The sequence below is a fragment of the Vulpes vulpes genome, chromosome 10, assembly GCF_048418805.1.
Source record: "Vulpes vulpes isolate BD-2025 chromosome 10, VulVul3, whole genome shotgun sequence".
NCBI lineage: Eukaryota > Metazoa > Chordata > Mammalia > Carnivora > Canidae > Vulpes > Vulpes vulpes.
In genome coordinates this window covers 98,065,963-98,091,590 of record NC_132789.1, presented here as the reverse complement: position 1 = coordinate 98,091,590, position 25,628 = coordinate 98,065,963, and the positions used below count along the sequence as shown (strand labels likewise).

General features: G+C 42.1%; 1 protein-coding gene across 4 annotated transcripts in view; it reads left to right on the top strand.

Moving 5' to 3' along the window:
• The first annotated feature begins 286 nt into the window (after positions 1-286).
• The window catches only part of MARCHF1 (membrane associated ring-CH-type finger 1), an 800,787-nt gene continuing 775,445 nt past the window's right edge, over positions 287-25,628 (top strand). For 2 of the 4 annotated variants that reach the window (XM_072724983.1, XM_072724981.1), the window contains exon 1: positions 287-578. The gene's annotated coding sequence lies outside the window, so the exon portion shown is untranslated. The remainder of the gene's footprint in view (positions 579-25,628) is intronic. The other 2 variants (XM_072724982.1, XM_072724985.1) reach the window with 1 other exon arrangement.

Here is a 25,628-nt window from a genome sequence, read left to right as displayed (position 1 = left end):
CCGCGCAGACCCGTCCGGGCCGCACCCGGGACTCCGCCACCGCCACCGATCGCGGGCAGGTGGCGGGCGCCCCCAGCTCCGCCCCTAGCCCCGCCCCAGCTCCGCCCCAGCCCCCATCCCAGCCCCGCCCCCATCCCAGCCCCGCCCCATCCCAGCTCCATCCCCGCCCCCAGCTCCGCCCCCATCCCGGCCCCGCCCCCATCCCCCCCCACCCCCCCCCGGCCCCTCCGAGTAGACCCGTCCCGGCCGCGCCGGGGACTCCGCCACCCAGCGCGGGCGGGATGCGGGGGCGCCCCCGCTCCTCCCCGCCCCGCGCCTCCCCGCCCCGCGCCTCCCCGCCCGCCGCCCCTCGGCGGGGACTGCTGGCGTCGGCCCGCGCGGCTCTCCTCGCCGGATGACATCATGGGAGCCGAGTGAGCGCCGGCCCGGCGAGGGGGCGGGGGAGCTGCGGGCCGAGCCGCCGCGCGTCCGCGGGTGGGGAGGAGCGCGCCGCCCGCCGCTGACAAAGGCTGGAGCTGCTGCGCCGCGGGCCGCCTGTCGCGCTCGGGCCGGTGGCCGCCCGGGCCTCGCCGTCGCCGGTGAGTGGCTCTGCCGGGAGCGCCCCCGCCCCGGACCCCGACCCCGCCCCGGACCCCGACCCGGACCCCGACCCCGACCCCGACCCGACCCCGACCCCGCGCGGCTCGGCGCGGCCCCGGCTCGGAGCGCGGGCGGCAGGTGCCGGAGCGCGGGCGGGCCCGGAGCGAGGCTGGGGGCCGGGGCCCCGGCGGCTGCAGCGCGGGCCCGCTCCGTCCGTGCCCGCCTCTCCGGCCCGGTCCTGGCCGCCAGCCGCGCCCCCGGGAAGCGCGCCGGGACTCCCGAGGGCAGCCCGCGTCCCGGCGGCGGCGCCCAGTGCCCAGGTGCCCGGCGACCGTCGGATGGGCTCCGGGCTCCGGGCTCCGGGCGCCTCGGTGCCGCCGCCGCCGGCGGGGCTGGGAGCGGACTCGGGCCCGGGGGTCCTGCGCCCCCGGCGGCGGTCGCTGCTGCAGGCGCCGGGCGAGCCTCGAAGCTCCCGGTGCCGGCGGCCCGGAGTCTCCGCGAGCGCTCGAGGCACCGCCGAGTCGGGGACGTCCCGGGGCGCCCGGGGCAGCGGCGCGCTCGGCCGCAGGGGCGCGGCGGGGCGGGGCGGGGCGGGGGCGCGGCGGGGCAGGTGCTCGGTTTCCCGGGGCGCCCGGGGCAGCAGCGCGCTCGGCGGCAGGGGCGCGGCGGGGCGAGGCGCCGGGGGCAGCGGCCGCAGGGGCGCGGCGGGGCGGGGCAGGTGCGCGTCTTCTCGGGGCGCCCGGGGCAGCAGCGCTCTCGGTGGCAGGGGCGCGGCGGGGCAGGGCAGGTGCGCAGCCGGGCAGGTGCGGCTTCCCGGGGCGCTCGGGGCAGCGGCGCTCTCGGCGGCAGGGGCGCGGCGGGGCAGGACAGGTGCGCAGCGGGCAGGTGCGCGGCGGGGCAGGTGCGCGTCTTCCCGGGGCGCCCGGGGCAGCGGCGCTTTCGGCGGCAGGCGCGCGGCGCGGCAGGTGCAGGCTCGATGGGCCGCGGCTTCCCGGGGCGCCCGGGGTCACTCGTAGTGTCGGGAGGTCCCTGCGGGCCGTGGGGGCTCCAGCCCGGGGATGCGCCGCCTCGCCGCGGCCGGGCTTGGGTGCTGCGGGGACTCGGGGCTGCGGGGACCCCAGGAGCCCCGCCGACCCCGCCGACCCCGCCGACCCCGCCGCCCCCGCGCCCCCGCGAATCCCTCCCGTCCGCCCGACTCCGGCCTCCAGGCCGCAGAGCGCTGGCGATACCTACCGGGACGTCCGATTTCCACGTCGAGCCATTTCCAGAAGAAGCACGAAAGTTTGCTGCTCCGGGTCCCGTTACTTTCTGTTGGAGTTTGGTCCGCCGCGGTCTAGGGCGCCCGAGGGCCCAGGGGCCGGCGCGGGCGTGGAGCGGGCGTGGGCGGGGGCTCGCGGCCTGGGGCTCCAGGGCCCGCCTCCAGCCTCGGAGCAGTGCCCCGGCCGGTGCAAGAGGGGAACAACCTGTTATAATGCAAATCGTGATTCTACTTTCTTTTTCTTGAAAAGGTCTGGCTGCCTTGCCGTGAGACCCCTGCTGCTTCTTTAAAGGACAGGTGATCTTTCCAATAGGGTAGAATAAAAGTAAATTTTCTTGACCAGCGATTGATCTTCTGATAAAGTGGGAGGTCTCTTTAGAACGGACCTAGTGGAAGATGAGTGGGATTTAAAAATGTGGTGGAAGTGCAAAAGGAGCTGCCTGGATGAGATGAGATGAGGGAGGGAGAGTTTACTGGATGTAACTGGGGGGACTAAAAGGATGTCACGTCAGTTTTTGGCTTTTGCAAAAGCTCACTGTTGGCCTTTACACACTCGTCGCTCCTCCTGGGAAGTCAGGAATTAGATTTTTGATTGTGTTATGTTATATGAAGAGGCCACTGATACGAGCTTACCCGGATGCAGGACTTTTGGGGTTAGCAGCGACACTTAACTGCGTGATTCAGAAGTAGTTTTATTTCATTATTTGTTTCCTGACTTCTCATCACAAAGGGCTCCACCTGTTTGTTCAAAAGTTTTATTGCTCTTTAACTTTGCTGGACTCTTCTCTTTATAGTAAAAGTTAAGGGGCTTTAACACGAAGGTTCTTAGAGAACCTGTTGCCGATGTTGGCTGCCTTTCTTACATATTAGAGTGACAAAATCTCTTTGAAATTAGCCCAGTTTACATATGGGCTGCTGATGTGCTTATGCGATGGGGTGTACCCAACATAAAAATACGCATTTGTATAAAATATATATAATTTTTATATATAGACAGTGAGTGAGCAGCCGTAAGCAGGAGGCATACGGCATTTGGCTGGTGGTGTTTGGCGGGTGATATTTCCTTTAACAATAGAGCGTGTTATTCCCTTTATGTGGTAAGTAAAAGTCTCCATTAAAGATAACAGGTTACGGTTTATGTTTGAAATCTTTGGCTTCGAAAATATTTACCCAAGAAGGTAAACAATGACCTGGGTGCATACACTAGACATACACTAGAATATGTGAGGAAAGTGCTCAGAAAGTGTAAGCATCTTATAAATATATATGATTTCGTATATTTGATAGGCAGTCCAATGTTGTTTTTAAAAATACGAAGTAAAATAATATCCCTGAGCTAGAGAATATTATCACGATGTTTTTTTAAGGTATTCACATATACTTGGGCATCTTGTTACATCCGGTTGCTTAGCTGGGGAGGTGAGAAGAAGTTGCCTTATAAGACAAAGGCAAAACTATAGTATCTTGCCCAGAGGAGACAACAGGGATGTTTCAAGGTCATAGAAAAGAGCGTGATGTCAGAATGCTGGAAGATTCCTAAGAAGAGAGTACGTGGGAGGACTAGGTTTCTATTAGGCGGCCTCTTGTTCTCGCTGTTGCAGTTGTCTGATTTGAGCACACACTGTAGGGCGCGTCTGTAACACAGTGAAACGCTCTGCCTTCCCTGAGGCAAAATGGTATCTTGAACTCGGTCAGAGATGGTTTCATGGGCTTTTCCATGCTGTTTTTCAACTTCCAGTTTAAGGATATTTTATGGATCACACAAACCATTGCAGTGTTGACTCTTGTGTAGGCCTTCCGTATGGAAATTGGTCAAGTAAGATCTTTTTTGACTGAGAAGTTTTGGTGGCTCAGCTTCTTTGGGATTGTAAACTCAAGAGTGATAGTCAACTATTGAGAAAGGGTAGAAAACATTCCAGAGTGTGAGAGTATCTTATTTACTGGGTTAAAATAGCATCGTTAATGGAGTTCTTAAAAGCCAAATTCAAGGAAATTTGACACAAAATCTCAGAAGCCAGAATCATCCTTTTGTTTCGTATTGGACACATTGTGCAACTGAATGGGCCTCGATGGCACTATTACTATTTTGTTAGAGTTTTTATTTTTAAATACCCTCTACCGCCAAGATGGGGCTTGAACCCGCGACTCTGAGAGCAAGAGTTGTGTGCTCTATTAACCGAGCCAGCCAGGCACCTCTATCACATATTTTCTATTTCCCAGTGTCAGAATGATGAACCCTGGGTCGGAAATACGACTTCTAGTCTGGCTTGGTCATGCAGTTGAGGACAGGCTTCAGATCTCTTGAACATTAATTTCCTTCCCTTCAAAATAAAGACGGTAATAGCTGCCCTGCATTTCTCGCAGGGTATGGTGCACACAGCAAATGAGCCGATTTCTATTTTACACAACTAGTATTTTTAATTAGTGGCATTCTTGACAATTCATTTATTGCAATTTGTCATAAAAGTTGTTAAATGGGTTGTTGTATGTCTTTAATCGCAAGTTTGCTAGCAACAAATTCCCTCATTTTTGTGCCTGAACATCTTTTTATACAGCCTTTATTTTTAAAGACTGTGTAAACAGGACATAGAATTTTTGTTTGGCAGGTTTTTTTTTTTTTTTTCTTTCAACGCTTTAGTTTTTTCCATCAAACCTGTTGGTCTTGTGGTTTTGAAGATCATGTGTCTTTGTCTCTGGCTGATTTTAAGATTTTTCATTTGTCTTTCTTCTGTTTTACTCTGTGTTTCTAGGTACAGTTTTCTTTTTATTTAGCCTCCTTAGAGTTTGAGGAGCTTCCTGAATTTGTGGATTGGTGTGTTTTAGATGAAATTCATCAGCAAATTCTTGACACAGAGCTCTACTCCACTGTTTCTTTTCATTTTTTTCTGAGATCTCAGTTATAGGTTTGATGCATGGTTTCACTGTGCCCAACATGCTCATACTTGTTTCACAATTTTCTCCTCTTTCTTTCTCTATATATACTTGTGTGAATATTTTCCTTTGACTTTTTCTTCCAGTTTTCTAGCCTGCTTTCCATCACTATACCTGTTATAGCGTCAAGCTCATCTATGGGTTATTACTCTAGTTACTGTATTTTTTCGGTTTTCAAATGTGCATTTCATTCTTTTCTATAGATACCAATTAATCTATTTTTTCACCTTTTTCCTCTGTTACTTTGAACATACTAATCAAAATTCTTTTAAAATTTTGTCGGTTAATGCCAATAACTGGATTACTGTGAGCTTTTTTTTCAGTGTCTCTTTAGTCTTGGTTTTAGTAATTGAGTATACAGATTCTAGAGGCTCTAGATGATTCATTTAAGTCCAAAGAGTTGTCAGCTTTCCTTCTGCTAAGCAAAGAAGATGGAGAGGTGGCCAATCCTGTACTCTAATCAGTGACTGGGCTGAGTCAAGTGCTAAGTCTTCATACCTTGGAGGGGAATCTAGCTGCTGAGGCATAGATATTTAGAGCATCCCCTGGAGCGTTCACAGGTACTACATACAATTCAGGGCAATACTTCTGAGAATCCTGCTCTTCGGTTCAGAAGCTTTCTTCCTAGCATCATATGTATAGCTTCGTATGGCAGCAAATGTCATGGGTAAAACTATGCGTGTGTCACCTTGATGTTTCATCGTTTATTTCTCACTCAGATCTCGGTGCCTCCTGTCCCTAATGTCTTCATCTCCAGCCCCACAAAGCTGCTAAAACGTCTGCTGGATTCCCTGTCCCATATGTGTGGTCCCCTGCTCAAGCAAAGCCCATATTCTCAGCTCTTGGTGTCTGTCTAGATTGGCAAATGCCACCACGCTTCAACCCAGGGGGGAGAAAAGCATCATCAAAATTCAGCTCTCCCCTTCGATGCCTCCTGCATCTGAAATCTTGAACCTAGTAAATTCAACTTCATGGTGACTAAATATAATAAATTGGCAAAACTCGTCTTTCTCCTAGGAGTGCTCTACACGCAGCACACACACACGTGCACACGTATGTATGTAAAAACTCCCTTTTTGTTCTGAACACAGGCATCCCATGATCCGTGAATCACTCTAACTTTGCAGATGAATCCCACAAATAGGCAGTGAAGAATGCAGGAAAGCCTGGTGCTTCCCTCTTCCTAGAGACCGTTGTCCTTTATCAAGTTGTTACTGATTACAGAGTGATAGCTTGTCATTGGCGTATAATAGAGTCAGTAAGTTAATAGCATATCAACTTCTCTTCTCATTGGCATGTGGACGACTATCCCCCAAACAAGAATATATTTCTTCCAGAAGAAATGTTGCAAATGGTAGTTAGTAGCTTTAGAAATAATGTCTTTAACAATATACTTCAAGTAGGGCTTAAATTAACTACACTTCTGTGCATTGACCTAGAATTTTTGTGGAATCTGTCTAGCGACGGATGGATACTCAAAGTGAACTAAAATATACGATGCTATTTTTAAGTGATTGTATATTCCAGATAACATATTAGAAATCACTGAGCTTCTGTCTTACAACCAGGATGTTCAGAACGGCGGGAATGGGATCTACCTGCCCGCCTTCCCCTCCGTGGCCTGCGGGACGTGAGGAGATTCGTGGAGCGCGGTGAGAGTGAGAAATTCGGTGCCATGGTGTGGCTTTGCTCGTTATCTGATGAGCAATGCTGTGACTCTCTCAGGGTGTGTCCCGCCCTTGGGCCTGCCATACATCCTTTCAGACTCACTTCCACTTCTGTCCACGATCGTGGCAAATGTGGTAGGCAGGCCGTGCCTCAGTTGTGTTGGCTTCTCACCTGGAACTGATGCTGAGCACCTTTGGCCTTCTGCTGGATGGCTTTAGCAGCGTGCCTTGTGTCTCCCTCTGCCCCTAAAAGTGTAGCCTCAAAGTGGGGAGGAGCTAACGCCCCCTAAGAAACCCCTCAGTCAGTGGGGATGGGTGGGCGGTTGTGCGGGAGAGAGGCTTTCTGCAGTTCCTCCGAGGGGCCAGGTGGAGTGGAGCGTCACTTGGCCACGGTGACAACCCAGCTCCATGTACTTGTTTGGGTTGTATTTCCTATTTCACTTTACATGGTGCTTCATTCTTATTCTCTGGGGTTGCCTTTTATTTATTTTATTTTTTAAGTATATTTATTTATTGATGAGAGACACAGAGAGAGAGAGAGAGAGTTAGAGACACAGGCAGAGGGAGAAGCAGGCTCCACGCAGGGAGCCCGACGCAGGACTCGATCCCAGAACCTTGGGGTCACGACCTGAGCCAAAGGCAGCCGCTCAACCGCTGAGCCACCCAGGCGTCCCTGGGATTGCCTTTTACTATTAGCACATAAGTTTTAATTTTGCATTCTGCTTTTAAAGAGAACTTGGCCTAAGATTCATGCCAAAATACTTTTTTTTTCCTGTGGAGGAAAATGAAAAAAAAAAAAAAAAAGAAAGAAAAAGCATCAGACTAAGCCACATCCATTTACGGTGGGAGAGGTGGTAGGGGAAAAGCTAAAACAATGTATTTTTCAAAGGTATTTGGTTTACAAATCTGTCATCTTTCAAGTCACCAAGTGAGGCCAGTGAAAGAATTCTTTTACTAACTATGAGGTCATCTGTGGACGTAATCAGTTTCCCTCCCTCGCTCCCTCCTTTTTTACTTCCCCTTAATATATATTCCCTGATTAGGTTCTGGTGGTATAATGAGTAGTAAAATGTGGCGTGATTACTGCCTCTTTGGAAAGTTTTATTTCTGTGAAATTAATTAGGTAAGTACACAAACGGAAGCACACGTGCCAGAGTGAATGCCTTGAAGGACAAGAACACAGTGACCAGAAAGCCTGTTGTAGGAGTTTGACTTAGCGAGGGAGATCCGGGCCAGCCGCCTTGAGAGGGTGACACTTGAGCTGCCATCGATCAACAGGATGAAAACGAGTTAATTAGATGGAGAGAGAAGGGAAGAGTTTTCTAGCAGAGGGACAAAGGAAGCGTGCTCAAGACCCGTTGTCCGGAAAGCTTGACAGTTTCGAGGGAGTCCAGATAAGCCCGAAGGAGGGCGATGTGCCAAGTAGGAGGGACTGTCACAAAATGCTGCTTTGAGTATTAAAGGATGAAGTGTGTACGCATGTATGTATGTGATTGTGTGTGTGTGTGTGATGGTGACAGTAAGGAGGGGCCCTGTGAATAAACCACATGATGTTGGAGCAAAAAGCAAATCTATGCAGGACCTGGGGAGAACAGTATATAATCCATGCAGACTAGCAAATACTTAAAGTCATGGATATTTAAAAAATGTGAGAATTGTAGGAATTGATGATTTTTAGTTAGTGGATTTCTAGTTACATAGAGTTGAAAGATAAGGGATGAGGTATTTATTCATTTATTGATGGATTTATTTGTCCTACCTCTTGATGATATCTTAAGACCTGCATCAAAAGCTTCTAAAACTCTATATCTAAGTAGTTTTATATTGTTACAGAATTTATAGATTTTAATTAGTTATTTGTTAATTTTTAGGGCCGTAATTGTAGGTAGACTTTTCTCTTTTAAAAGCATTTCAACTAAAATTTGACTTGAGATTGATTTTTAACAGTGTAACACGGAGCGTCTGTAGAGGTGGTGCTGAAGCATGGTGCAGGGCCACATTTAATTACTCCGTCCCAGATGAGTTTCTGTGCTTAAGTTTTAATAAATTTAAGTTGCCTACGTACTCACACAAGTTTGGATTCTGGTTCTGCTAATTTCTCCCAAATTTGAAACTCAAGGAACTAGAGTCAAATTGTTTTCCACTTAGAGCTATATTTCCTTTGATATTTCTTAGCAATTTTGCCTTAATGGAACCCAAAGTTATATTCCAGACACAGTGTGAAGTGACCCTTTTTAAGATTTAGCATAATATATACAAGAGCTCTTGCCCACAATTCTCCCTTTTTAATTATATACCTTGGTTTATTTTTATTGGTTACTTTCAAACTTAATCTTTTATGAAATCTCTTAATCCTGTATTGTTTTAAAAACGCTTAATAAGGGGCATCTGGGTGGCTCAGTGGGCTAAGCATCTGCCTTTGGCTCAGGTCCTGATCCTGGGGCTCTGGGATCGAGCTGGTGCGGTGTGGGGCTCGCTGCTCAGTGGAGAGCCTCCTTCTCCCTCTCCCTCTGCCCCTTCCTCCCCCCCCCCCCCGAATATGCACATCCCCATGCTCATTTTCTGTCTCTCGCTCTATCTCAAATAAATAAAATCTTTTAAAAATGTTTGATAAGTAAATGGAGAAACAAGTATTTTATTCAGTAATTACTACATGGCAGAAAGATTTGTACCATGAACAATAAGAGGGGATTAGAAGTGGGGGAATTAATTGGGCAGATTATCGAAATGTTGAATAACAAGTATAAAAGGTAAAGTCTGGGACTTCTCAATTTGTTCCTTACAACATTCATAGTAGAGGAGAACTACCCTTGGACTGTGAAAAACAAAATCAGAGAAACATCTCCTCCTTTAGTTTCTGTAGACAGACACAAGTTAAGAAACCAATCTTAAAAGCAGTGGTAATAGACACTGTTTCTGTGGACTTTTGTCATTAGGGTGAACCATAGTTACCAATACTGTTAAATACTGTTAAAATGATGCAAAAGGCGTTAAAATTTTTCCACCACTCAGGACTCAGTAACTTGGTTTTTCTTTAAACATTAAAAGGACGTATTTCAAAATGTTGATGGTCGTCATAGAACTATTGTTGGTTTTTTTTTATCCAACTATTTTATCCGTATTTTCCAAATAATCTTTAATAGGTATGATTCATTTTTGCTAAAGTAAATAAATACTTGAATGAAAAGAAATGACCATCTGAAGCAAAACTTCAAAGTGATAGCTTCCGTTAAATCTGAATTGTTCTATTGTGGGGGTTGGTTATTTTTTTTAATACTTTTGTGCATGAATTGCAATATCTTTTGATAGAATTACATATAGAGAAAAATGATATGAAAGGAATCTTCTATTTCATGCTAAGTTACACTCAATGGAGATACATCTAGTGGGAAAATTTCTTTGAATAATTTGACTCTCAATGGTATAGGCTACAACTCTTACTGGGATCTAAGAATTTTTTTCCTTGAAATATAGTGACACAGTACACAGTGTTACATTCGTTTGAAGTGTACAGCACAGTGACCGGACAGCTGTACATTCATCACGCTGTGCCCAACACAAGTGTAGCTACCATTTGTCACCATACGATGCGATTTCGGTACCACTGACTATGTTCCCTGTGCTGTGCCTCTTATCCCTGGAACTTACTGGTTCCACTGGGAGCCTGTATCTCCCACTCCCCTTCACCCATTTTGCCCATCACCCAGCCCTTCCATACTGGCATCCATCAGTTCTCTGTATTTATGGGTCTATTTCTACCTTTTATTTGCTTGTTTTGTTTTTTGGATTCCACATATTAGTGAAAATTATACGGTATTTGTCTTTCTTGAACTTACTTCACTTGGCGTAATACCTTCTAGGTTCATGCATATTTTTGCAAGTGGCAAGATTTCATAATTTTTATGGCTGAGTAATATTTCTGTGTGTGTGTGTGTGTGTGTGAGAGAGAGAGAGAGAGAGAGAGAAAGAGAGAGAGAGAGAGACCACATTTTCAGTATACTTCTACGGTCTATGGACACTTGGATTGCTTCCATCTTGAGTATTGTAAATAATTGCAATAAGCATAATGATGCCTGTATCTTTGAATTCGTGTTTTTTGTTTTTCTTTGGGTAAATACCCAGTAGTGGAATCAGCGGATCAGATGGTAATTCTATTTTTAATTTCTTGAGGAAACTTCATACTATTTTCGCTAGGGGCTGCACTGATTTACATTCCCACTAACAGTGCATGAGATTTCCTTTTTCTTCACATTCTCATTTTTTTCTTTTGGAGTCTGGCCATTCTGACAGACATAAGGTAATACATGTCATTGCATTTGCATTCCCCTGATAATTAATGATATTGAGCATGCTTTCATCTGTCTGTTGCCTAACTGGATGTCTTTTTTTGGAGAAATGTCTTTTCAGGTCCTCTGCCCATTTTTTTAAATTGGAATTAATGTTTGTTTTAAATAAGTTATTATCATCACTGACTTATTTTAGTAAAGATCTAAAAGAACAATTTAAAATTACCAAGTTTTCCTTTTATCTGTTTTGTGAAGAGCAAAGAGTAACCTATATTTTTTCCTTTCCGTCTCTCTCTTTTTTTAGTGGTGGTAACAGTTATGTCGATTGCAGACTCTGAACTCACAAGCCCTTTAGTCCACATGGGCTCCTACTCACTTAGCAGCTGTGGTGTGAATTTGATCATGTGCACCTACCGCATCATGTGGTTGCTCGGGGGGTGTCTATGCTTTTAGAAATGAAATGCTTTTATATTCTTCCTCAATGAGAGAAAAATGATTATATTTTACTTAGGGAAATGTCTGTTATGTAGAGAAAATTTGAAAATTTATTTTTAAACAGAAAAGCTTAGTTTCCCTATTAGAGAAATGGGAGACAATGGTCATTGGAAAAGCTGATTCTAAGCCATAAAAAGCTGTTTCAGAATAATGTCTATTCATCTGTGAGGGGACACTGGCCAGAATTGCTTAATGCTTTTAAATGTTGATTTCCTTTTCTGCAATACATGGATAATAGTACAACTTTCTATGAGGGTTGTCATGAGGGTTAAAGGTACTAAGTAAATCTCTTAATAGATAGTAGGTATTTAATGTAAGTAGTTCATACCATTGTTTTTTTTTTTTTTTTTTTTTTTTTTTTTAGTTCATACCATTGTTAAAGTTAACATAGATCCTTTAAACTGTCAGGCATAGTTTTTTTTTTTTTAAATGAGATATATGTTATACACTTAAAGTTTTGAGTTGTCTTGGTACTTTTTAGGTGTGGATGAAATTTGGAGATTTAGTTGCATGAGACAAAGAAATTTGACAACAATAACCACCATCACCTCCACGTAGATAAACAAAGGAATAATGGAGAGTATTAATAATTGGCATCATTATACAGCAAGTGTATATTCTTCCTTTCTTTCGCTTCTTTCTTTCTTTCTTTCTTTCTTTCTTTCTTTCTTTCTTTCTTTCTTTCTTTCTTTCTTCTTTCTTTCTTTCTTTCTTTCTTTCTTTCTTTCTTTCTTCTTCTTTCTAATTTTCAATAATGAGAGCATTTCACTTTGATAGTAGTAATATGAAGGAAACTTTATTTGAAGGATAAGTTAATTGCTTAATTATTATTTTGTGAAGCGTATGCACCATAAACATTCCACCTGATATCAAAGGGTATTCTTACTAGACCATAGTAGTATAGTAAACACAATGCAAAATAAAAGAATAAGTGTGGAGTTTTTTCAGCATTTTTATAGCTGTCAAACTTCAGGTAAAGCATATCTATTGTAAAAAAATTTAAACGACATAGAAACATTAAGAGTGAAAAATAAAAGTCCTCCTTCAATTCCCTCTCAACTCAAAAATATTGACTTTCTTCCTGAGATGTATCTAAAATATAGACATTTCATTCTCACATACAGCATATACAGTGATACTCAGATAGATAAGAATATGCACATTCTGATAAATATGCATTGTGCTGTGCCTTGTCGTCTTATAATGTCTCTTGGACATCTTTTTTCATGTCAATGTAGTCTACCAACTGTATGGTATTACATTTATGGAGGTGTTCTCCAATTCTATTTCTAGAAAAACTTGCGTGTGGGCATAGAGAGACATAAATTTATGATAATGTCATTTGTGCTAATGTAAAAATTCTAAAAATTATTAATTATAGTATCTTGAAGCAATTGAATACTATGTAGATGTTAGAATGAACTAAAATTTCCATGTGTCAGTGTAGCTCAATCTTTAAAATTTGAGTGAAATAGGAAGCTTCAAAGGATAATTATAATGTTACATCACTTTCAGAACCCTTACAACCATAAAAGTAATTTTATATATTAGTTATAGATACTTAAATATGTAGTAAAATTGTGAAAATGCGGTCATGGTGTTCAGAGGCTAGATTTCTGTTTTCAGCAGATCTTTACAGGCCCGTCTATCCTTACAGATGATGATATTCTCAGTGTGGTGGTTGTGTCAGTTTACATGTCCTTCAGCAATGTTTGAAGAATTATCAGATTTCTTATTTTTTGCATGTAAAAATCTAAATAACTCAGTGGTGTTTTGTTTTCCTTTACACAGTGCTGTTGACCATTTTTATATGTTTTTTAAAGGTTTTATATATCTTACATATTTATTTGAGAAAGAGAGAGCATGTGTGTGTGTGAGCAGGAGGAGGGGCAGAAAGGGAGAGAGAGGATCTCAAGCAGAGCCAGACTCCGGGCTCCATCTCAAGATCCTGAGATCACGACTGGAGTCAAAACCCAGAGTCCAACCAGCTGAACCACCCAGGTGCCCCAGAGCATTTTTCATATCTTGTGAGGACCATTTAAATCTTCCCTTTTGTACATTACCTTTTAAATACTTTGTTTTTATTTTCCCCTTAAGTTTGGATTTTTATAATTCACTTCTAAGAATTGCTTGTACATCTTGAGTACTTTCTATCGTTTATGTTCATTGAAAATATTTTCTTGTTCTCTCTTTAAAAATTGTATTACAGTGTCATTTATTACGTAGAGATTTTGAAATTTTATTACTCTCAGTTTTAGCATTCATTTCCTCTATAAATTTGGCTTTACTTGTTGGAGGAGTCTTTTCTTTTTTTTTAATTTTTATTTTATTTTATTTATTTATGACAGTCACACACACACAGAGAGAGAGAGAGAGAGAGAGAGAGAGGCAGAGACACAGGCAGAGGGAGAAGCAGGCTCCATGCCGGGAGCCCGACGTGGGATTCAATTCCAGGACTCCAGGATCGCGCCCTGGGCCAAAGGCAGGCGCTAAACCGCTGCGCCACCCAGGGTTCCCTGGAGGAGTCTTTTCTTAGAGATTATAAAGAGATTCTAAAGATCCAGTTCCGTATTGAAGGCATTAATGCTTTGGACTAAGGTCTCTGGCATAGTTGGGATTTTTTCTGGTTGTTCAAAAGTGGAGACCACCATCCACTCCTCACCCCCTGGCCTGTACATAGCCAACCGTCCTACCTTAATTTTTCCATTGATTTGTAAGGCTAAGTCTGGCATATGTAAGTGTCATATATTTAAATCTATTCTGTCTAATTCTGTGCCAATTCAAAACTTGATTCTTTGATCCTTTGAACATTATAAGCTGTCTTTATGTCTGTCAGAAAGAATTCTACTCCTTAGTTTTCAAAATTGTCTTGGCTGTTTTTATAAACTTTTCCATATTATTGTGGCATCTGTCTGTTAAATTCCATGAAACATTCTACATGATGGATATTCTTCAGTTGTTTCTTTAGACCAGTTCTCCATGGAGCTCTGTCCTTTGTGATTCTTTGGCTTCTGACTTCTTACTGGATTTAACCGGTGGGAGGCACCAGCAGGAGCCTGGGGAGAGAGCGAGCGAGCTAAGGGAGTTTATTGCTCTGGCTCCCTCTCTGGCTTTGGCAGATGTGGCAATAGATGGGTACATACTTCTGTTCCCACAAGTCCTGTATTACAAGGCTCCGGTTCCATCTGGATTTCCCTAACTCCAGAGCTTCCCTTCCATCATGTCTGGGAGGTAGTGGTGGTTGTGGTAGTGAAGGGAGAGATAACAAGCAACATCCTTCCTTTAACTATCATCACATCTCTGTACCGAGTCCCTTTGGATGTGATTTATCTTTTCTTTAAGCCTCTGACTTATCCCCTGTTGGGGTTGGAAGCGCATTGATTTTATAGTTTAATTTGAGAGGACTGTCATTTTTGAGATAGAGCCTAGTAATCCACATATATGTTACACATCTCTGTTTATCTAGTTCTGCTTCTGGGTGCTTTGATGATATTTTAAACTTTTTTTCTATATAGATCTCCCTTAACTTCCGTAAGTCTTATTCCCAGGGTGATTATTGTTTTTTTTTTTTTCCGTAATTGTGAATATTTAAAAAGACACACATTGTAAATTGTCGTTGGTGATGAATATTGATTTTTACATGTTGACTTTCCATCCAGCAAACTTGCTATTTTGCTTCTTCTGGTAGATTTTTTTGAGGTTCTCTTCTATATACTGGGTAGATAATCATGTTGTCTCTGTATCATAAAAATAATAACAACAATCATTGCTGAAACTTATTGAGAACTAACTTTTTTGAAAGATACTTTAAGCAGAATCACTTATTTAATCTTTATTTCAAATCTATGATATAGATACTATTTTTATTGTGTATTTATACTTTAAAACATTTTTTTTGAAAAATTTATTTATTTTTTCCCTCGTTTTATTGAAATATAATTGACATAGAACGCTATGTAAGTTGAAGGCATGGAATGTGAGGTTTACATACACATATGTGCTGTGAGATGATTACCACAGTAAGTTCAGTCAACACATCCATCATCTCGTATAGTTCCTTTTTTGTGTGCGATGAGAAATGGGGGATCTCGTCTTTGAGCAAGTTCCATGTATTCAGCGTGGAATTGTTAGCTAAGCCAGCATGCTGTACACTACATCCCCAGAACGTATGCATCTTATAACTGGAAGTTGGTACCCTTGTGCCACCTTCACTAGTTCTCCTCCACCCCTGGCAGCCGTCATTCTTGTTCTGTTTCTATGACTTTGGAGTTTTTAGACTCTACATATTAAGTGAGAACAGACAGTGTCTATCTTTCCCTGACTTATTTCACTTAGCATAATGCCCTTATTATCCATGTTGTTACAGATGTCAAGATTTCCTTCCTTTTTATGGCTGAGTGAGATTCCACTATATATATACATTTTCCGTATCCATTCATCCACTGATGAACACTGAGGTTATTTCCTTGTGTTGGCTCTTGTGAATAATGCTGCTATGAACATGGGGGTGCAGGCAGTGATTTCTGTTCCTTCAGATATATACACAGAGGTGGGACCGCCGGATCATATGGTAGTTCTATTCTTAATGTTTTAAAAAAACTACATACTGTTTCGCATAATAGCTGTACTAGTTTACATGCCCACCAGCAGTGCATATGGGGTCCCTCTTCTCCACATCCTCACCAGCACTTGCTATCTCTTGTTTTTTTTTTTTTTTTTTGATAGCAACCATCCTAACAGGTGTGAGGTGGCATCCTATTGTGATTTCGATTTGCATTTCCCTGATGACTAGTGATATTGAGTATTTTTCATACGCCTGTTGGCCATCTGTATATGTTCTTTGGAAAAGTGTCTATTCAGGTCCTCTGTCCATTTTTAAATTGGATTATTTATTTTTTATTATTGGGTTCTAAGAGTGTCTTGTATATTTTGGATATTAACTCCTTATCAGGTAGATGATTTGCTAATATTTTCTCCCATTCCATAGATAGACTTTAAAACATTTTTGATTGTTTCTTTTTCTCTGCAGATTTTTAGTTTAATATAGTCCACTGCTTGATTTTTGCTTTTGTTGCAGTGCACTATTGGTATCATATCTAAAAATTCATTGTCAGACCAGTGTCAAGGAGCTTTTTCCTTATATTTTCTTCTAAGAGTTTTATGGTTTCAGATCTTACATTTCAGTCTTTAATCCATTTCAAGTTAATTTTTGTGAGTGATGTAAGGTAGGGTTCAATTTCCCTAATCGAGAAAAAAGAGGATAAATAAAATCAAAAGTGAAAGAAGCGACATTATATCTGATACTTCAGAAACACAAAGGAACACAAGTGATTACTATGAACACTTCTTTGGCGATAAATTATACATTGCTACCAAATGAATATTGGTGTCAAAAAGTCAGAAATAATATCAAGAAAAATAATATGAACATATACTAAAACAAGAACAGCATGAAGAAATGGGCTTATTTCTAGGAGTATGTGGGAAGTTTAATTTTTGAAAAATTAATCTATTAATATAATTCATCCAGTTAACATTTTAAGGACAAAAATTATCAGAGATGTTCAGTAGACACTCCACATTTCTGATTAAAATCATTAGTAAAACAGTAGAAGGAAAATTCGTTAGTATGGATGAATGCATATCTAACCTGTTACAATTTTGAAAATTCAAAATCTCTGAAAATATAAGAATCTCTTCTATCACCATTATTATTTTGTAGTTTTCTGGAGGTGGTGGTCAGAGGCTAAGAACATGTATCAGGCAGAAATTTGGACAGGAGTAGACGAATTTATTGTTGTTTGAAATACGACTGTACAACTGTATGGTAGGGGTTTCTGTGAAAAATCACCCTCCCTGCGGTGCTTGGGCCCTCTGAACAGATGTCACTCGTAACAAGATTGTCTCCCTTTGGTAACCAAACTATACCTAAAAAACAGAAGAAATGTAGATCTTATGTTATAAATGAAGCAGCCTTGCTGTGGTGCAGTGGTTTGGATATAGGTACAAATGCTATGCGGCTGGTAGTTAGTAATGGCAAATGATGAAGGAATTACTTTGAATTAAACTACTCTAGAACACATTGAAATGAGAAAATCATTCTAATTCTTACGGAAAATGTGAATAGCATATACATCTAAATACATATGTAAAATCTTTATAATATAAAAAGATACAACATAAACTTTCAGTATACTAAAAAGCATACTGAAATGTAAACACTATCAACGAGATTATATAGATAACTGGAAAGTTTTAGGCAAAAATGTAAATATTTTGTTAGAGTGCTAAGATTAGGGTGGCTTTATTTCCTTTTGAAAAAAATATATTTAATATTGTTAAATCATCTTTTTAAGAAAATGTTTCCAAAAAAATCAGAGCATTGTTACACGGTTGTGAAGAAGGGTCAGGGCCTAGTGCTGTGCGTATACAGCACACCCTGCCTCCTGTGAAGGTGTAACACAAGAAAAACACAATATTAACCTACATTTATGTTACTATTTAATTTTCTAATAGATTGTAGGCACATACATTTTTTCAGTTTAGTTATCACTACAGTCTTTCACATGCTGGCTTTTCTCAGGTGTGCAAACTTTAGAAGAGCCAGGACTATGTATCCATGGGGCCTGCCCGACAGCCTGGCCATAGCTAATTATCAGACATAAAACCCCTGGATTGTTGGTTGGAGCAGATCACCCCTACAAAGTATGTAGGCAAAGAGTATTATCCATATTTATATGAATGAGAAATTTGTTTTGAAAAGTTAATGATCGGGGATCCCTGGGTGGCTCAGCGGTTTGGCTCCCGCCTTGGATCCTGGGGTCCCAGGATCGAGTCCTGCGTCGGGCTCCCGGCGTGGAGCCTGCTTCTCGCTCTGCCTGTGTCTCTGCCTCTCTCTCTCTCTCTCTCTCTCTATGTCCATCATGAATAAATAAATAAATAAATCTTAAAAAAAAAAAAAGAAAAGTTAATGATCTTGGCCTAATAAGGGTTGGCAGAAAGCATTCTTTTGTATTAGCAACCCTATTATTGTGCTTCCTGGGTTACATCATGTTACTAGTAACATCAGGAGGTCCCTACATTCTCTATTCAACAGGAGAATCAGTGAGGTGATATGTGGTGTCAACCCAATATATAAGGAAAAATATACACAGATGCCTCTTGATGATAATACCCTCATTGACTAATAGCGTACAAGACAATTACACCGAATACCAGTTTTGTTTACAGCTGAAGAGCCAGTTCAGAAGTGAACACATGATGCCTTTAAAACCTTTTACTCCTTGAAAAAATGAGTGGGAAATATCAGAAAGGGAGAAAGAACATGAGAGACTCTTAACTCTGGGAAACGAACTAGGGGTGGTGGAAGGGGAGGTGGGCGGGGGGTGGGGGTGACTGGGTGACGGGCACGGAGGGGGGCACTTGACGGGATGAGCACTGGGTGTTATTCAATATGTTGGCAAATTGAACACCAATAAAAAATAAATTTAAAAAAAATGAAACCTTTTACTCCTTGCGTAGTCCTGCCTCTAGTGTTCTTTCTTCCTTCAAAGTTCCCTGCCCCAGAACTTGCTGGTGAAATTTGGTGGCTTCTGTATGATAGGATCCTGAGAATTCCTTTTAATCACTGACATTATTTTCATATTTTTGATCCTTTCGTATATTTCCAGCTACTCAAGAGAAAACTTACCAGTCATAGTTTTGGGACCCTGGCATCCTCTCTCAAAGATAAGAATTAACTTAGATTGGTCTACTACTGTTTGTCAAATACTCAAATATTTAGACTTTCTTACTTCTTGAGAAAGAAAATTGGCTTGTCTTAATATAGTTGGTTTCTGCCTTCATTTCTTCTCAGATCCAGTCTATATTTATTACATTTTTTTATTGAATATCATCGGGAAATGTCTTTTTCTTGGTACCATTTATTGATTCTATGAAAGTTTGCCACATGTAAGTCTGAAACAGAATGGAACACATGCACATTTTGTGTATACTACATTGTTTTCTTGTAGGATTTACTGTTAATAAACCTTTTTCCGCCTGGAGTATTGACTTGGGATTATAGCAATTGTGTATGCAACAAGAGTTTATGTGTCCTAATCAGGATTTCTGTTAGGTGTTGTGAGAAACAATTCTACCAATTATATTTTATAGAACAGAAGATTTCCAGAAAAGCAACTAGAACAAAAATGAGGCAGTTGGATAGGTTCAAAACTAAAAGAAAAGAAAATATCAAAATGAGAAATTGGGACAGAGGAACAATTCTTTGTACATATTATTATGTAGATGAGTTTCTAGCTACAGCAAAAGTCTATGTCTCTGTTGCTTAGTAAACTGTGTTAAATAGTGTTACATAAACTCCCTGTCATTTTATATTTCTATTTTCTTCCCCTGTCTTAATTGTCCTTTGATAGATCACAAATTACTATTTATATTTTAGCTACTAGTAACAGAAGTGCACCTTTGGAACCTCAGTTGTATTGGTCACTGTCAAAGATAATTCCTGACCTCCGGGTAGTGAAATATGACTGGTTTCCAATGCAATTAGTCTTAAGTGTCTGTGTCAGTAAATTTTGGTAAAAGGCCACTGATGAAGGTAGAACTTCGTAGATAGCTCTTGTATGGCTTTGACCTTCATCCACACAAATCCTATGCCCCCTGGTGCTCATGTTTCTGGGGCATTAGCACAAATAAAAACAATCATCGTTCATTTAGATTTTTCTGGGGTGGAATGCAGCACTATTTTCTTCTAAGAGTTCAGATAATAGTTGGCCATTTTAAAACAAAATAGGGTTGTTCACATGGTTTTGGAGGATTATATGTTTTAAAGTGTGTGTGTCTCTGTTGTAGAGATGATCACTTTATATAACTGTCCATAGATTTTAGAAGTATTCGTTGTTCCTCGGAAAAGATTTTCTGCGTAAGCCATTGTCTGTATTTGTTCACCTACTGTATCTTCCATATTCCAGGGATACTTAAACTACATATTTGACGATAAAGCCATTTGGTGTTTACCGAGGGGAAAAAAATGAAGAGTCAATCTTAGAATTCTACAAATATTTAACGTACCCATGAGGTTTAGTACGCCTCTGACGCTCTGGATTTATGTTAACACTTTTGGGCCAGCCAGGTACGGATACATGATTAGATTTGTTAGCATTCATTTTTGTAAATGAAATGACATGTTTTATGGTCATTACAGCACAGGGTTATGTATATAATCTCAAAATCCATTCCAAAAGTTATAGATGTTAAGCAGACTTCTACCTTAGGAAGTGTCCTTTTTAAAATTGTACACATTTAAAAGGGAAACATCCAAAAGGCATGACAAGCATTGATGTTTATTATGCGACAGTAAATCCTCCTGGTGCAGGGTTCTTTCGACTGTATTCAACTCCTGCAACCAAAAACAGCTTCCTGAGATTGTAGGGAAATACAGGCAAAGCTCATAGTTGCACAAAGGTCTGCAAAACCAAGAGGACTAACTATCACAGGGGCAGAGTTCAAGTAAAAGAAGGGGAGGGAGAGGGACTGAGAGAGAAACTGACTCTTCCCGGATAAATGGCAATTGCAGTAAATACTGCGCGTATTTTGTAGTATCCATAATGGAGGAACACAAGTTCCATCATAGATCCATGTTGTACAGAGCCATGTGTTAGCAAGTGGGACAATAAATAGAGTTAAGAGAGGGCAGTGGGTGATGAAGGATCTGATTTAATTTGAACTTTGGATAACTGTAGACAAAAAGACTAAGAATTCTTGTAATGAATATCAGACCTTTGATATAAGAAAGCACCGGTTTGAAGAGCAAGTGTGGAGCATGCAACTTTGGAGGAAGAGAAGAGAATCAGCTGTCATAACATGCAGAGGATACACAGTTAGGACCGAGGTGGATCCGTTCCAGCCGTATTCAGTCCGTGTGTCACCAGTGCTTTTTGTGGATGATTGACCATTAGGACCAGAATCCTTGCACGTTGTTAGGTTCATTGTATGTGTATTTACTTAGTTAATTGTTAATAAACCATATGCATATGGCTTATTTCCAGTTGTGGGTTTAGGTATTCTCTACTAAATATTTGTTTCCATAAAATTCAGAGTTGGAATATCCTTTCGGCCATTATTATAAAAAAGCATGCGAAAACAATTATTGCAATTGGAATTTTAGGTCCTATAGCAGGGATCACAGTGTTGAGGGCCATTTACTGCAGTGTTTCCCCAGGTTCATCCATGGATTCGCTAAATCAGAATATTTTATTTTTTTAATTTATTTTTTAAAGATTTTATTTATTTATTCTTGACACACACACACACACACACACACACACACAGAGACACAGGCAGAGGGAGAAGCAGGCTCCATGCAGGAAGCCTGACGTGGGACTGATCCAGGATCACACCCTGGGCTGAAGGCGGCACCAAACCGCTAAGCCATTGGGGCCGCCCCAAATCAGAATATTTTAGAAAGGCTATTTAAATGCAGAGCCCCACCTCAGACCAAGTCTTTGGGCAGAGCTGAGAAATCTAGATTTAAACAACTCGCTTAGGTGATGCACGTATACAACAAGCGCCAACTTTATAGAATGCTCTTAGAATAAAGCCTATTCCTGTTTGAGTGTGGACGCACACCACAGCCGTACAACAGGCATTTTTTTTTGAATCTCATTTTTCTTTCCAGCACTTCGCCCTCAAACCATTTTAAAGTGAAGAAATAATAGAGACATAAAGGTCTACAAATACCAGGAATGTTTGTTATGGATTCTTTAGAGACTGAGAATTCTCCTGCTTCACTCAGCAGGGGGGCAGATGCCTCAGAAGCCTTTCAGCCCCTGGTAGTGTCACAAGTAGCCACCTGCTGTGTTAAACATATTGCAAAACCTGGGGGGAAAACAGATTTTTTTTTTCCAGTGGATGAAGCTGGAAGCTTTTATCTTGTAGATAAATCCGGTGGGAGGAAAGCCAGGGGCTTTGCTGGGTCACAGAGTCATCATTATGATGCTCTTGCTAATGATTGCACTAGGACAGTTAATGAGATGAGCTGGGGCGAGTGAGGCTGCATAGGTGCCTAGTACCTGCCTGGCATGCTGATGCCATGGACTAGTCCTGGGGGTTGTGCTCACACTGGCTGCCCACATATGGCACTCTCTGAAATAATGCCATTTTTTAATTAAAAAAAAATCGCTATCAGTGGTTCGCAGATTTTGGTGTGAATCACGGTCACCTGGAGAGCTGCTCAAAAATCCAGATTTCTGGGCCTCACTCCCAGAGATTCTGACAGATTGAATTAGAACAACAGTCCATCATTTTCCCAGTGGCCTCTGTCTCCTGGGAGATGGGCTTGCAGGTGGTCACTAAAATACAGGCACTATGTTAGAGCACGACCAGGACTTGAGAGTATTTTTAAAGAAGAGACATCGTTAGAGCGAAGAACAAACAAATTGAGCTCTAGATGACGCCTTATTTATCTCGTACCCCAGCTAGCTCGTTGAAATTGCAGCATACAAGTAATTTGAAAATTCTGGTGCATATGCAGTGGGTCACACTGTATTTTTACCTTGTGCATAGAGTAGGAACTGTGGACTTCTCAGCCTGATGTAGGGTATATCAGGAGGAAGGACTTCAGATGAGCTTGACTGGGCATCAAATACTCGAGGGGATGTTTGTCTTCAACAGAGGAAGTCGCTGAGGGGTCTGTGTTGGTGTGCAGCAGCAGCAGCAGCAGGAGCAGCACGACTGAAGGGTTTCACTTGAGACACACCTGCTGAAGTTTGTGTGGAGCTCTTAAATGCATCAGGCGACAATACTCAAAACGGTGGCAAATGAGAGAAAGAGAGAATTTCTCCCAAAACATCACCTCGGGCACAGAGAGCACTATCTCTCGGAGCCACCACACGCGCAATGCCACACATCACTGGAGTTAATAGAGCGCTTAGAGGCACGACGTGAATGTCCACATCTTCCAAACAGCCTCTAACAGCTGGGTGCAGAGGAGAAGAATTGCTTTCCTTATAAATACACCTATTGAGCCAGCAGTGTTTACTCTGAATCCCCAGAAGAAAATCAGAATCTTTGTTTTTGTAATGTAAGGTTGGGCTTTCTGGAGTAATTAGAAAAAGTCCTTTCTTAAATAGATTGAGAGATCAGAATATGTTAGCCCGCCTTCCTCCAAACATGTTTAAAGAAATTTTATTTATTTATTCATGAGAGACACAGGCAGAGGGAGAGGCAGGCTCCCTACAGGCAGATGCTCAACCACTGGGCCACCCAGGTGCCCCCTCCTCCAGACACTTTAAAGAAAAATCTCATTGCTGTGAAAATACATGGACAAAATTAAATGATCGTTGGTGCCCCCTTTTACATTCCTATGTTTTCATTTTTTGGTAATGTCCAGTTGCTGAATGTCCGGTCTTATCAATACCTAGAAAAATCCAGTTCTGAAAAGACAAATATTAATAACATTTCCTATCTTATAAACTATGTGGAACTTGCTTGAGTAGCCAGAAAACAGGTTTCATTTTCTTGGAATGATATGAATAATATTAATCTAATTACAACTTAATTCACAACGTGATGATCTCATTCCTTCCTTAATGATATCTGCTTAAACGAATGAACTGCTTAAATTAACCAGGTCTACTAACTCCCATTGACTCAGAGTACTATCAGCTGATGCCTTTTTTCAGCCTTTTAATGACCCCAAGGCAAAAAATCACGTTGAAAACATCATTTCTGGGACGCCCAGGTGGCTCAGTGGCTGAGCATCTGCCAGCAGCTCAGGTCATGATCGCGGGGTCCTGGGATCGAGTCTTATGCCTCTGCCTCTCTCTCTCTGTGTCTCTCATGAATAAGTAAATACAACCTTAAAAAAAGAAAGCATCCTTTCTTTTTGCAAATATCCTGTTTAGTGTCATTTTTAGATTCTTGCTTTTCTGTTTTTTATCTCAGTTTTTTTCTTTCTTAAGAAAGAAAAGCCGAGGCTTCTTTTAACTTCTAAGTCTTTTTCTGTTGCAGAGGAAACTTCTCTGGGCCTCATATCCAATATTGGTGGGCCAATAACTCTTTTTATTTTTTAGGATTTAAGCCCCTCAGTCATGTTGCCTATCTCCAGGCTATCCACTTCTGACCTCTGTCTATTTCTAGTTATTCCGAGATCCTGGGAGCTTCTGGTGTGCATCTCAGTCTTTCCTACCCCCCTGGGCTCACAGTCCAAGGAGCAGATGTTTCCTAGCCAACGGGGCTCCGCAGGTCTGTTCCGAGCCACACCTTGGGCAGTAGTTGTATACTGTGGACTATCATAAGCTCAAGGACGTTGAGGGGGAGATTTTCGTGCCTTCTTGGGGAGTGATTCATATTCTACTTACTAGGAAAAAATAGCCCACCGTGTATAATTTCTGCAGTCTTTCCTCTTTCTTATCATTCTCACCTTGCCACCTGTCACCTGAGCACTGGAGATTTACACAATCTATGGGAGAATCCGAAACTCTTCCTGATGCCATGATGCCTTTTGAGGTTGGTTGACATTCAGTACTAAAGCTAAAATAATAATTCACATTCATTTCTGCAATGCCTCTGCCACTGTAGGGTCCTGAATTTCTTCTATATTGAAGATCGATTGAAGTATAATTGGAATTATTCTCTTAAGTGTGTTTTATTACATTATTATTTTTTAAATTGGCATTTCTTATATGTCTTATGTGTTGTGTGTGTGTGTGTGTGTGGAGGGGAGAAGATTTCCTCTGCCCTTCTAGGTTCTTTTTGGCTGGTCTATTAATTAAATTGACATACGGCAATATGTAGAAGAAGCCCCAAAGGGCAAATAGGGCAGTTGAGGCTTATATGCCATTTTGAACTAAGGACAAGGGGGTAGGGGTCTGGGGCTTCAAAGGGAAGGAAGGCAATTCATAGGAAGAAGGTAAGAGCAAATATTTGGTAAAGAAGTGCTTTTCATGCCACACAGAGACAATGGGACACAGAGAGGACTATGAACAGTGCCTGCTGTGCTTCCCCAGCTTACCACACCTAGTCCATACTCTTTGTAGCTCTGTCTGTGGTAGCTCTCTGTCTTCCTGAGCCCTCTATCTGAATTCTTAGAGGCATTTAAGGGAGAGGCAAAAAGCTCTTTCTGAGGTCTTCATTGTCTTCAGCTCAAAATAGTTATTTGCCAAAATGGCACATTCTGGGCTGGCATATTCTGCTTCCCCTCAGTGGGTGTGGTAGCCTAAATAATGCCCCCCCATCTCCATTTCCTGATTCCCATAACCTGTGAACATTACTATCTATGGATATAGTGTATATCTATATATAGTGTGTGTGTGTGTGTACGCGTACATATATATGAACACATCTACATACAGACACACAGAAAATGGATTTTGTAAAGGTGGTTAAGTTAGAGTTCTTGAGAAGGGGGGAGTC